An 11,122-nucleotide genomic window follows, 5' to 3' on the forward strand; every position below is an offset into this window, starting at 1 on the left:
AGTCTGGCTCTGTGAGTCTCAGTGATTAACACTGAACCCTGTGGGAGCCTCAGTCTGGCTCTGTGAGTCTCAGTGATTAACACTGAACCCTGTGGGAGCCTTAGTCTGTCTCTGTGAGCCTCAGTGATTAACACTGAACCCTGTGGGAGTGAGCCTTAGTCTGGCTCTGTGAGTCTCAGTGATTAACACTGAACCCTGTGGGAGCCTTAGTCTGGCTCTGTGAGTCTCAGTGATTAACACTGAACCCTGTGGGAGCCTTAGTCTGGCTCTGCGAGCCTCAGTGATTAACACTGAACCCTGTGGGAGCCTCAGTCTGGCTCTGTGAATCTCAGTGATTAACACTGAACCCTGTGGGAGCCTCAGTCTGGCTCTGTGAGTCTCAGTTATTAACACTGAACCCTGTGGGAGCCTCAGTCTGGCTCTGTGAGCCTCAGTTATTAACACTGAACCCTGTGGGAGCCTCAGTCTGGCTCTGTGAGTCTCAGTGATTAACACTGAACCCTGTGGGAGTGAGCCTTAGTCTAGCTCTGTGAGTCTCAGTGATTAACACTGAACCCTGTGGGAGCCTCAGTCTGGCTCTGTGAGTCTCAGTGATTAACACTGAACCCTGTGGGAGCCTCAGTCTGGCTCTGTGAGCCTCAGTTATTAACACTGAACCCTGTGGGAGCCTCAGTCTGGCTCTGTGAGTCTCAGTGATTAACACTGAACCCTGTGGGAGTGAGCCTTAGTCTGGCTCTGTGAGTCTCAGTGATTAACACTGAACCCTGTTGGAGCCTTAGTCTGTCTCTGTGAGTCTCAGTGATTAACACTGAACCCTGTGGGAGCCTTAGTCTGTCTCTGTGAGTCTTAGTGATTAACACTGAACCCTGTGGGAGCCTCAGTCTGGCTCTGTGAGTCTCAGTGATTAACACTGAACCCTGTGGGAGCCTTAGTCTGGCTCTGTGAGTCTCGGTGATTAACACTGAACCCTGTGGGAGCCTTAGTCTGGCTCTGTGAGTCTTAGTGATTAACACTGAACTTTGTGGGAGCCTTAGTCTGGCTCTGTGAGCCTCAGTGATTAACACTGAACCCTGTGGGAGCCTTAGTCTGGCTCTGTGAGCCTCAGTGATTAACACTGAACCCTGTGGGAGCCTTAGTCTGGCTCTGTGAGTCTCAGTGATCAACACTGAACCCTGTGGGAGCCTTAGACTGGCTCTGTGAGTCTCAGTGATTAACACTGAACCCTGTGGGAGCCTCAGTCTGGCTCTGTGAGTCTCAGTGATTAACACTGAACCCTGTGGGAGCCTTAGTCTGTCTCTGTGAGTATCAGTGATTAACACTGAACCCTGTGGGAGTGAGCCTTAGTCTGGCTCTGTGAGTCTCAGTGATTAACACTGAACCCTGTGGGAGCCTTAGTCTGTCTCTGTGAGTCTCAGTGATTAACACTGAACCCTGTGGGAGCCTTAGTCTGTCTCTGTGAGTCTCAGTGATTAACACTGAACCCTGTGGGAGCCTTAGTCTGTCTCTGTGAGCCCCAGTGATTAACACTGAACCCTGTGGGAGTCGGGAGCCTTAGTCTGGCTCTGTGAGTCTCCCCAGTGATTAACACTGAACCCTGTGGGAGCCTTAGTCTGGTTCTGTGAGCCTCAGTGATTAACACTGAACCCTGTGGTAGCCTTAGTCTGGCTCTGTGAGTCTCAGTGATTAACACTGAACCCTGTAGGAGCCTCAGTCTGGCTCTGTGAGTCTTAGTGATTAACACTGAACCCTGTGGGAGCCTCAGTCTGGCTCTGTGAGTCTCAGTGATTAACACTGAACCCTGTGGGAGCCTTAGTCTGGCTCTGTGAGTCTCGGTGATTAACACTGAACCCTGTGGGAGCCTTAGTCTGGCTCTGTGAGTCTTAGTGATTAACACTGAACCCTGTGGGAGCCTTAGTCTGGCTCTGTGAGCCTCAGTGATTAACACTGAACCCTGTGGGAACCTTAGTCTGGCTCTGTGAGCCTCAGTGATTAACACTGAACCCTGTGGGAGCCTTAGTCTGGCTCTGTGAGTCTCAGTGATCAACACTGAACCCTGTGGGAGCCTTAGTCTGGCTCTGTGAGTCTCAGTGATTAACACTGAACCCTGTGGGAGCCTCAGTCTGGCTCTGTGAGTCTCAGTGATTAACACTGAACCCTGTAGGAGCCTTAGTCTGTCTCTGTGAGCCTCAGTGATTAACAACTGAACCCTGTGGGAGCCTTAGTCTGGCTCTGTGAGTCTCGGTGATTAACACTGAACCCTGTGGGAGCCTTAGTCTGGCTCTATGAGTCTTAGTGATTAACACTGAACCCTGTGGGAGCCTTAGTCTGGCTCTGTGAGCCTCAGTGATTAACACTGAACCCTGTGGGAGCCTTAGTCTGGCTCTGTGAGCCTCAGTGATTAACACTGAACCCTGTGGGAGCCTTAGTCTGGCTCTGTGAGTCTCAGTGATCAACACTGAACCCTGTAGGAGCCTTAGTCTGTCTCTGTGAGCCTCAGTGATTAACAACTGAACCCTGTGGGAGCCTTAGTCTGGCTCTGTGAGTCTTAGTGATTAACAATGAACCCTGTGGGAGCCTCTGTCTGGCTCTGTGAGTCTCAGTGATTAACACTGAACCCTGTGGGAGCCTCAGTCTGGCTCTGTATCAGTGATTAACACTGAACCCTGTGGGAGCCTTAGTCTGGCTCTGTGAGTCTCACTGATTAACACTGAACCCTGTGGGAGCCTTAGTCTGGCTCTGTGAGCATGAGTGATTAACACTGAACCCTGTGGGAGCCTTAGTCTGGCTCTGTGAGCCTCAGTGATTAACACTGAACCCTGTGGGAGCCTTAGTCTGGCTCTGTGAGTCTCAGTGATTAACACTGAACCCTGTGGGAGCCTTAGTCTGGCTCTGTGAGTCTCAGTGATTAACACTGAACCCTGTGGGAGGCTTAGTCTGGCTCTGTGAGTCTCAGTGATTAACACTGAACCCTGTGGGAGCCTCAGTCTGTCTCTGTGAGTCTCAGTGATTAACACTGAACCCTGTGGGAGCCTCAGTCTGGCTCTGTGAGTCTTTGAAACAGACGCAGATCCAGGCACGAGTGGACTTTGTAGATATTTATTGAAGAGGTATTTCACAAATTAATAATTTATTAGTTATCATTAAATTAAGCAGGCGCCGGGCTTGGCGCTAATTCGATTACAGAGCCCAGTGACTTCAAGAAGGAGACATTCACATTGATGGGACAGGCAGTGAGCGTGTGGGTGGGTGAGTGGGTGGGTGAGTGAGTGGGTGAGTGAGTGGGTGGGTGAGTGGGTGGGTGAGTGAGTGGGTGAGTGAGTGGGTGAGTGGGTGAGTGAGTGGGTGGGTGGGTGAGTGAGTGAGTGGGTGAGTGAGTGAGTGGGTGGGTGAGTGGGTGGGTGAGTGAGTGGGTGGGTTAGTGAGTGGGTGAGTGAGTGGGTGGGTGAGTGGGTGGGTGAGTGAGTGGGTGGGTGTGTGAGTGAGTGGGTGAGTAGATGGGTGAGTGAGTGAGCGAGTGGCTGGGTGGGTGAGCGAGTGGGTGTGTGTGTGTGTGTGGGTGACGATTATCTGAACAGGTCCCGAGCCTCCCCTAGGTCGACTCAGCCTCAAATGAGTACCAGGTGTGATGTTTACAAACATCGCCACTGGGGAGACAAAGGCGGCCGGGCGTGGTACTGGTGGCCACCCACCCCCTCTGTGTGTAGCCACAGTGCCGGTAGCCTTCATAGACGCTGCTGCTGCTACTAACAGCACTTGCCCCTACAGCCTGCTAGAGGCTACCTGGGGGATCTTTGTCTTTGCTACTAACAGCACTTGCCCCTACAGCCCTGCTAGAGGCTACCTGGGGGATCTTTGTCTTTGCTACTAACAGCACTTGCCCCTACAGCCCTGCTAGAGGCTACCTGGGGGATATTTGTCTTTGCTACTAACAGCACTTGCCCCTACAGCCCTGCTAGAGGCTACCTGGGGTATCTTTGTCTTTGCTACTAATAACCACTTGTCCCTACATCCCTGCTAGAGGCTACCTGGGGGATCTTTGTCTTTGCTACTAACAGCACTTGCCCCTACAGCCCTGCTAGAGGCTACTTGGGGGATATTTGTCTTTGCTACTAACAGCCACTTGCCCCTACAGCCTGCCAGAGGCTACCTGGGGGATCTTTGTCTTTGCTACTAACAGCACTTGCCCCTACAGCCCTGCTAGAGGCTACCTGGGGGATCTTTGTCTTTGCTAACAGCACTTGCCCCTACAGCCCTGCTAGAGGCTACCTGGGGGATCTTTGTCTTTAATACTAACAGCACTTGCCCCTACAGCCTGCTAGAGGCTACCTGGGGGATCTTTGTCTTTGTTCTACTAACAGCACTTGCCCCTACAGCCCTGTTAGAGGCTACCTGGGGGAGCTTTTGTTGGCACAGTAGGGGGCACAGGTGGTGGTGGTGCACCTAGCCTGGCACAGAAGCAGCAGGCAACCCATGGGCACCTGGAGGGTCTGTCACTTGACCTCCTCCTCATGCACCTAGCCTGGCACAGGCGTTGTGGTGACTGTGAGTGACTGTGTGAGTGACTAGGTGAGTGACTAGTCGAGTGACTAGGTGAGTGACTGTGTGAGTGACTAGGTGAGTGACTGTGTGAGTGACTGTGTGAGTGACTGGGTGAGTGACTGTGTGAGTGACTAGGTGAGTGACTAGGTGAGTGACTGTGTGAGTGACTGTGTGAGTGACTAGGTGAGTGACTGTATGAGTGACTAGGTGAGTGACAAGGTGAGTGACTAGGTGAGTGACAAGGTGAGTGACTGTGTGAGTGGCTGTGTGAGTGACTAGGTGAGTGACTAGGTGAGTGACTAGGTGAGTGAGTGTGTGAGTGACTAGGTGAGTGACTAGGTGAGTGACTGTGTGAGTGACTAGGTGAGTGACTGTGTGAGTGACTAGGTGAGTGTCTGTGAGTGACTAGGTGAGTGACTGTGTGAGTGACTAGGTGAGTGACTGTGTGAGTGACTAGGTGAGTGACTAAGTGAGTGACTAGGTGAGTGACTGTGTGAGTGACTGTGTGAGTGACTAGGTGAGTGACTGTGTGAGTGACTAGGTGAGTGTCTGTGTGAGTGACTAGGTGAGTGACTAGGTGAGTGTCTGTGTGAGTGACTAGGTGAGTGACTAGGTGAGTGACTAGGTGAGTGACTGTGTGAGTGTCTGTGTGAGTGACTAGGTGAGTGACTAGGTGAGTGACTGTGTGAGTGTCTGTGTGAGTGACTAGGTGAGTGACTAGGTGAGTGACTAGGTGAGTGACTAGGTGAGTGTCTGTGTGAGTGACTAGGTGAGTGACTAGGTGAGTGACTAGGTGAGTGTCTGTGTGAGTGACTAGGTGAGTGACTAGGTGAGTGACTAGGTGAGTGTCTGTGTGAGTGACTAGGTGAGTGACTAGGTGAGTGACTAGGTGAGTGACTGTGTGAGTGACTAGGTGAGTGACTAGGTGAGTGACTAGGTGAGTGTCTGTGTGAGTGACTAGGTGAGTGACTAGGTGAGTGACTGTGTGAGTGTCTGTGTGAGTGACTAGGTGAGTGACTAGGTGAGTGACTAGGTGAGTGTCTGTGTGAGTGTCTGTGTGAGTGACTAGGTGAGTGTCTGTGTGAGTGACTAGGTGAGTGACTGTGTGAGTGACTGTGTGAGTGACTAGGTGAGTGACTAGGTGAGTCACTAGGTGAGTGACTAGGTGAGTGACTAGGTGAGTGACTAGGTGAGTGTCTGTGTGAGTGACTGTGTGAGTGACTAGGTGAGTGACTAGGTGAGTCACTAGGTGAGTGACTAGGTGAGTGACTGGGTGAGTGACTAGGTGAGTGTCTGTGTGAGTGTCTGTGTGAGTGACTAGGTGAGTGACTAGGTGAGTGACTAGGTGAGTCACTAGGTGAGTGACTGTGTGAGTGACTAGGTGAGTGACTAGGTGAGTGACTAGGTGAGTCACTAGGTGAGTGACTCTGTGAGTGACTAGGTGAGTGACTAGGTGAGTGACTAGGTGAGTGACTAGGTGAGTGACTAGGTGAGTGTCTGTGTGAGTGACTAGGTGAGTGACTAGGTGAGTGACTAGGTGAGTGACTAGGTGAGTGAGTAGGTGAGTGACTAGGTGAGTGACTAGGTGAGTGACTAGGTGAATGACTGTGTGAATGTCTGTGTGAGTGACTAGGTGAGTGACTAGGTGAGTGACTAGGTGAGTGACTGTGTGAGTGACTAGGTGAGTGTGTGAGTGACTGTGTGAGTGACTAGGTGAGTGACTAGGTGAGTGACTGTGAGTGACTAGGTGAGTGACTAGGTGAGTGACTGTGTGAGTGATTGTGTGAGTGACTGTGTGAGTGACTGTGTGAGTGACCGTGTGAGTGACTAGGTGAGTGTCTGTGTGAGTGAGTGTGTGAGTGACTAGGTGAGTGTCTGTGTGAGTGAGTGTGTGAGTGACTAGGTGAGTGTCTGTGTGAGTGACTGTGTGAGTGTCTGTGTGAGTGACTAGGTGAGTGACTAGGTGAGTGTCTGTGTGAGTGACTAGGTGAGTGACTGTGTGAGTGTCTGTGTGAGTGACTAGGTGAGTGACTAGGTGAGTGACTAGGTGAGTGACTAGGTGAGTGTCTGTGTGAGTGTCTGTGTGAGTGACTAGGTGAGTGACTAGGTGAGTGACTAGGTGAGTGACTAGGTGAGTGTCTGTGTGAGTGACTAGGTGAGTGACTAGGTGAGTGACTAGGTGAGTGTCTGTGTGAGTGACTGTGTGAGTGACTAGGTGAGTGACTGTGTGAGTGACTAGGTGAATGACTAGGTGACTAGGTGAGTGTCTGTGTGAGTGACTAGGTGAGTGACTAGGTGAGTGACTGTGTGAGTGACTAGGTGAGTGACTAGGTGAGTGACTAGGTGAGTGACTAGGTGAGTGACTGTGTGAGTGACTGTGTGAGTGACTAGGTGAGTGACTGTGTGAGTGACTAGGTGAGTGACTGTGTGAGTGACTAGGTGAGTGACTAGGTGAGTGACTAGGTGAGTGACTAGGTGAGTGTCTGTGTGAGTGACTGTGTGAGTGACTAGGTGAGTGACTAGGTGAGTGACTAGGTGAGTGAGTAGGTGAGTGACTAGGTGAGTGACTAGGTGAGTGACTAGGTGAATGACTGTGTGAATGTCTGTGTGAGTGACTAGGTGAGTGACTAGGTGAGTGACTAGGTGAGTGACTGTGTGAGTGACTAGGTGAGTGTGTGAGTGACTGTGTGAGTGACTAGGTGAGTGACTAGGTGAGTGACTGTGAGTGACTAGGTGAGTGACTAGGTGAGTGACTGTGTGAGTGATTGTGTGAGTGACTGTGTGAGTGACTGTGTGAGTGACCGTGTGAGTGACTAGGTGAGTGTCTGTGTGAGTGAGTGTGTGAGTGACTAGGTGAGTGTCTGTGTGAGTGAGTGTGTGAGTGACTAGGTGAGTGTCTGTGTGAGTGACTGTGTGAGTGTCTGTGTGAGTGACTAGGTGAGTGACTAGGTGAGTGTCTGTGTGAGTGACTAGGTGAGTGACTGTGTGAGTGTCTGTGTGAGTGACTAGGTGAGTGACTAGGTAAGTGACTAGGTGAGTGACTGTGTGAGTGTCTGTGTGAGTGACTAGGTGAGTGACTAGGTGAGTGACTAGGTGAGTGACTAGGTGAGTGTCTGTGTGAGTGTCTGTGTGAGTGACTAGGTGAGTGACTAGGTGAGTGACTAGGTGAGTGACTAGGTGAGTGTCTGTGTGAGTGATTAGGTGAGTGACTAGGTGAGTGACTAGGTGAGTGTCTGTGTGAGTGACTGTGTGAGTGACTAGGTGAGTGACTGTGTGAGTGACTAGGTGAATGACTAGGTGACTAGGTGAGTGTCTGTGTGAGTGACTAGGTGAGTGACTAGGTGAGTGACTGTGTGAGTGACTAGGTGAGTGACTAGGTGAGTGACTAGGTGAGTGACTAGGTGAGTGACTGTGTGAGTGACTGTGTGAGTGACTAGGTGAGTGACTGTGTGAGTGACTAGGTGAGTGACTGTGTGAGTGACTAGGTGAGTGACTAGGTGAGTGACTAGGTGAGTGACTAGGTGAGTGTCTGTGTGAGTGACTGTGTGAGTGACTAGGTGAGTGACTAGGTGAGTGACTAGGTGAGTGTCTGTGTGAGTGACTAGGTGAGTGTCTGTGTGAGTGACTAGGTGAGTGACTGTGTGAGTGTCTGTGTGAGTGACTAGGTGAGTGACTAGGTGAGTGACTGTGTGAGTGACTAGGTGAGTGACTAGGTGAGTGACTAGGTGAGTGACTAGGTGAGTGACTGTGTGAGTGACTAGGTGAGTGACTAGGTGAGTGACTAGGTGAGTGACTAGGTGAGTGACTAGGTGAGTGTCTGTGTGAGTGTCTGTGTGAGTGACTAGGTGAGTGACTAGGTGAGTGACTGTGTGAGTGACTAGGTGAGTGACTAGGTGAGTGACTGTGTGAGTGTCTGTGTGAGTGACTAGGTGAGTGTCTGTGTGAGTGACTAGGTGAGTGACTAGGTGAGTGTCTGTGTGAGTGTCTGTGTGAGTGACTAGGTGAGTGACTAGGTGAGTGACTAGGTGAGTGACTAGGTGAGTGTCTGTGTGAGTGACTAGGTGAGTGACTAGGTGAGTGACTAGGTGAGTGACTAGGTGAGTGTCTGTGTGAGTGACTGTGTGAGTGACTAGGTGAGTGACTGTGTGAGTGACTAGGTGAATGACTAGGTGAGTGACTAGGTGAGTGTCTGTGTGAGTGACTAGGTGAGTGACTAGGTGAGTGACTAGGTGAGTGTCTGTGTGAGTGACTGTGTGAGTGACTAGGTGAGTGACTGTGTGAGTGACTAGGTGAATGACTAGGTGACTAGGTGAGTGTCTGTGTGAGTGTCTGTGTGAGTGACTAGGTGAGTGACTAGGTGAGTGACTGTGTGAGTGACTAGGTGAGTGACTAGGTGAGTGACTAGGTGAGTGACTAGGTGAGTGACTAGGTGAGTCACTAAGTGAGTGACTAGGTGAGTGACTAGGTGAGTGTCTGTGTGAGTGACTAGGTGAGTGTCTGTGTGAGTGACTAGGTGAGTGACTAGGTGAGTGACTAGGTGAGTGACTGTGTGAGTGACTAGGTGAGTGACTAGGTGAGTCACTAGGTGAGTGACTAGGTGAGTGACTAGGTGAGTGTCTGTGTGAGTGACTAGGTGAGTGTCTGTGTGAGTGACTAGGTGAGTGACTAGGTGAGTGACTAGGTGAGTGACTGTGTGAGTGACTAGGTGAGTGACTAGGTGAGTGACTAGGTGAGTGACTAGGTGAGTGACTAGGTGAGTGACAGTGTGAGTGACTAGGTGAGTGACTAGGTGAGTGTCTGTGTGAGTGACTGTGTGAGTGACTAGGTGAGTGACTGTGTGAGTGACTAGGTGAATGACTAGGTGACTAGGTGAGTGTCTGTGTGAGTGTCTGTGTGAGTGACTAGGTGAGTGACTAGGTGAGTGACTGTGTGAGTGACTAGGTGAGTGACTAGGTGAGTGACTAGGTGAGTGACTAGGTGAGTGTCTGTGTGAGTGACTAGGTGAGTGACTAGGTGAGTGACTAGGTGAGTGTCTGTGTGAGTGACTAGGTGAGTGACTGTGTGAGTGACTGTGTGAGTGACTAGGTGAGTGACTAGGTGAGTGACTAGGTGAGTGACTAGGTGAGCATGTCCCACAGGCAGCAGCAACACAGCGCAGCCATACAGCCGGTGAGGCAGGAATCTTCACTTCGAGGTGCCTCCTGCATCACTACAACTACACACAGTGACACACACAGTGACACACACACACAGTGACACACACACAGTGACACACACACAGTGACACACACAGTGACACACACACAGTGACACACACACAGTGACACACACAGTGACACACACACAGTGACACACACACACAGTGACACACACAGTGACACACACAGTGACACACACACACAGTGACACACACAGTGACACACACACAGTGACACACACAGTGACACACACAGTGACACACACACACAGTGACACACACAGTGACACACACACAGTGACACACACACAGTGACACACACAGTGACACACACACAGTGACACACACACAGTGACAACAACAACAACAACCGCCATTCGCCACTAAGTGGCGGTGACATCACCACGACGCTTGTGCCAGGCAATGTGCACCCTGAGGCCACGTGAAGTGTCGAACGCCCGCTGGCAGGAGGTCACGGGGCAGACCCAGGTGCCACGGGTCGACTGACTGAGATGACTGACTGATGCACCACCTGTGCCCCCTACTGTGCCAACCTGCTGTGCTTTAGCCACCCGGCGCTCCGCTCGTTGTTCCGAGCGTCGCTCCTCCGCCCTCCGTTGTTGTTGGAGGGCGACTACCTCCAACTGCCCAGTAGCGTCCTTCACGAGCCTCCTCCACAGAGGCCGATCTTGACACCGCTGGTACCAGTCATCGGCAAGTCCACTCAGCTCCACGTCCTCCTGTACCACATCACTCCATCTCTTCTCTAGCCCGTGCCGCGCCCGCTTAGCCCCCTCAATCCGGCCAAACAGAAGCTGTTTGGGCATGCGGGCTACATGACCCAGCTATCGCAGCCTTGCCCGCCGGAGCTCACCGATGGGACCCTGCCCAGATCTTTCAAGGATTTGTGAGCTCCTCACACAATCCAGTCTGGTTAAACCCAGGATGGATCGTAGGCAGGCCAGCCTAAATGTTTCTAACCGGCGAAGATGTTCCATTAGAGGGGTCCACGTTTCGCAAGCGAAGAGAAGGGAGGGAATGACCGTGGCCGAGAAGACCTGAAGCTTAGTGCGGAGCGACAGAACAGGTAGCTTCCACACAGCGTTACGCAACCGATGAAAAGATATTGCCGCTCGACTGATTCGGAGTGAGACCTCTGCTGTTAAACTGGAGCCGGTCATAAGCACACTGCCCAGGTATGGGAAACTCTCCACTCGCTCCACAACTGCCCCATCACCGATTGGGAGTTGTGGGGGTGGAGTGTCCGATGGTACAAAATACCCAGGCAGGTGCTTAGTTTTGTTGGGGCTGATGGTAAAGCCCCACCTCTTAGTGGCACGCTCCAGTCTCAGCAGCAGCGTCTCCAACTCCTCCTCTGAATGAGCA

General features: G+C 51.7%; 1 long non-coding RNA gene across 2 annotated transcripts; it reads left to right on the forward strand.

Annotated features, from left to right (window-relative positions):
- The first annotated feature begins 7,124 nt into the window (after window positions 1-7,124).
- Window positions 7,125-9,584, forward strand: LOC142908061 (uncharacterized). 2 transcript variants are annotated; one of them, XR_012931565.1, is made up of 9 exons: window positions 7,140-7,206; window positions 7,273-7,512; window positions 7,573-7,728; window positions 8,025-8,192; window positions 8,301-8,456; window positions 8,541-8,624; window positions 8,709-8,968; window positions 9,029-9,220; window positions 9,317-9,584. It is a non-coding gene; the product is annotated as an uncharacterized LOC142908061 (long non-coding RNA). The 2 variants fall into 2 exon arrangements; XR_012931564.1 differs by having other exon boundaries at window positions 7,125-7,512.
- Window positions 9,585-11,122: the final 1,538 nt, after the last annotated feature.

The sequence above is a fragment of the Petromyzon marinus genome, assembly GCF_048934315.1.
Source record: "Petromyzon marinus isolate PM22_M1 ecotype Great Lakes invasive population chromosome 68 unlocalized genomic scaffold, UKy_Petmar_22M1.pri1.0 chr68_unloc.2, whole genome shotgun sequence".
Taxonomy (NCBI): Eukaryota; Metazoa; Chordata; class Hyperoartia; order Petromyzontiformes; family Petromyzontidae; genus Petromyzon; species Petromyzon marinus.